This window comes from Palaemon carinicauda, chromosome 20, assembly GCF_036898095.1.
Source record: "Palaemon carinicauda isolate YSFRI2023 chromosome 20, ASM3689809v2, whole genome shotgun sequence".
Classification (NCBI taxonomy): Eukaryota; Metazoa; Arthropoda; class Malacostraca; order Decapoda; family Palaemonidae; genus Palaemon; species Palaemon carinicauda.
Window position 1 is genome coordinate 120,090,001 of NC_090744.1, and position 2,392 is coordinate 120,092,392.

Genomic DNA, 2,392 nt, shown 5'->3' on the forward strand with positions numbered 1-2,392 from the left:
TTACTTCATATTGTCATTGTAAATGTTTTATACGGGATATATGGTATTATCCTTTACTTCATTGCTACTTAATATGGTTGATGAAGAGGAAATAGACGCTGGAACACTTAATATGCCGAAAAAATTCACCCAAACACAAATGGATATTATTATTATTATTATTATTATTATTATTATTATTATTACTAATTTCTGAAACAGCAACCCTAGGACGCTTCTCCAACAGAGAAAATAGCCAGTGAGAAAAATAAATGAGGAAATATAATAGTATGGATCTCTAACTTAGGACAGTGGAAGACCATGGTACAGAGGCTATGGCACTAGCCAAGACTAGAGAACAATGGTTGGATTACGAGTATCCTCCAAGAAGAGTTGCTAACGAATTTGTTACCGTTACAAGTGGAAAGTAGCCACTGTACCATTAATGTACATCGGTTAACCGCTTGAATGAAGAAGAATTTTTCGGTTAGGAAGGAGGATATGTGTTAAGAATAGGCCAGACAATTTAGTGTCTGTGAAGACACAGGGAAAATGAGTCGTAACCAGAGAGGGATCTAATGTAGTATTATTTGGCTAGTCAAAGGAAGCAATAACTCTCTAGCGGTAGTATCTCAACGGATGGCTTGTGCCTTGGCCAACCTACGACCTACCTATATTAAATCAGACAAGACAATTCAGTGTATGTGTAGGCATAGGGAAAATGAGCCATAATCAGAGATGTCTACCGTAGTATTGTTTGGCCAGTCAAAGGAAACAATAATTCTCTAGCGGTAGTACCTCAACGGTTGGCTGGTGCCTTGGCCAACCTACGATCTATCTATTTTAAATCAGACAAGAGACATAATAGAAATCTTACGAGAACCTAAAAAATAATATAAAAAAAAATACCAAATAGGACCGTCGGCTGAAATTTCAAAATACGTCATCCTGCACGGAATTGCTACGTACAACCATTCGAGTAAAATAGTATGAAAACGTCTTGTTAACTTGAAGTGTGTGAATGTGCTAGCAACTTGATGAATTGAAGACATTCGCAACTTTGAGATAGCTTTACGAGCTTGCAACTTGATTTGCAGGAAGGTCTTTGCAACTTGATAAATCATATGCATGAACGCCTTCGCAACCCAAAGAAAGAGAGTGAACTATTTCGCAACTTGTATGTGAAGGTTTGCTTCTTGATATGTCATGCGAGGGAAGATCTCAGCAGTTCGAAGTTTCTGAACGCGTTCGTATCTGAATAGAAAGTAATACCTCAGGGTAAACATTAAATAGATGATTTATTTGGTGTCTTTGTTTGCCTAGGAATAAAAGAGGAACCAAATATATCATGACCGTTGTTTGACAGACTTACAATTCTAGAAACAAAATTATCATGTAGTTCATCATCATCATCATTATCATCATCATCAGCAATAATAATATTATTGTTATTATTATTATTATTATTATTAGCTTACCTAGTTGTGAAAGCAAGATGCTATAAGACCAAGGGCTCCAACAGTGAAAAATAGCCCAGTGAGGAAAGGAAATAATAAAATAAATAAACGATATGAGAAATAATTAACAATTAATAAAATATTTTAAAAACAGTAACAACATCAAAAATGATATTTCATACATACACTATAAAAATACTTATGTCAGCCAGTTCAACATAAGAACATTTGCTGCAAGTTTGAACTTTTGAAGTTCTACCTACCAGGTAGTTACGAGAATCATTTGTACCAAAGAGTAATTGAAACTATAATGGAAAGATAGTGTATCATTGGAGTACAAATTCATCATCTGTATCTTTCAAATTAAAATAAGAATAAAGGGAAACAAACTCGGTATGAAAACCAGATGAAGCAGTTCCATCTGTGTTCTGATATTTAATCCGGTTTTGATTCGGGATTTGGGAAGGATAGTTAGCGGAATTATTGCCAACCTTCTCTCTCTCTCTCTCTCTCTCTCTCTCTCTCTCTCTCTCTCTCTCTCTCTGTTAAATTTTGCATTTATATGTCTTCCACTCCCAGGGTGTGACAAACACATCGATATTATAGGAAGTTTCATTTCACATCTTGAAATCTGTCTTCCATCATTTTCAGGACATCATCCTTAATAAACGCAGTCTCTCTCTTTCTCTCTCTCTCTCTCTCTCTCTCTCTCTCTCTCTCTCTCTCGTTGAAAGTCTGCTCTGCAAACTATGTTGGCTATTTGCCATTAGAAACAAGGAATGCATACATTTCACGGCTAATAATTAGCACGCGAATTTGTTAGAACATTACTCGAAAGAAAGACTTAACAGGAGATGAAAAGATTTTGATAACTCGAATAGAAAAAAAAAAAAACTATCAAGCAAGAAAAATCAAACCAATGATTGATAAAGAGTTTTGAATAAATATCACAAGTT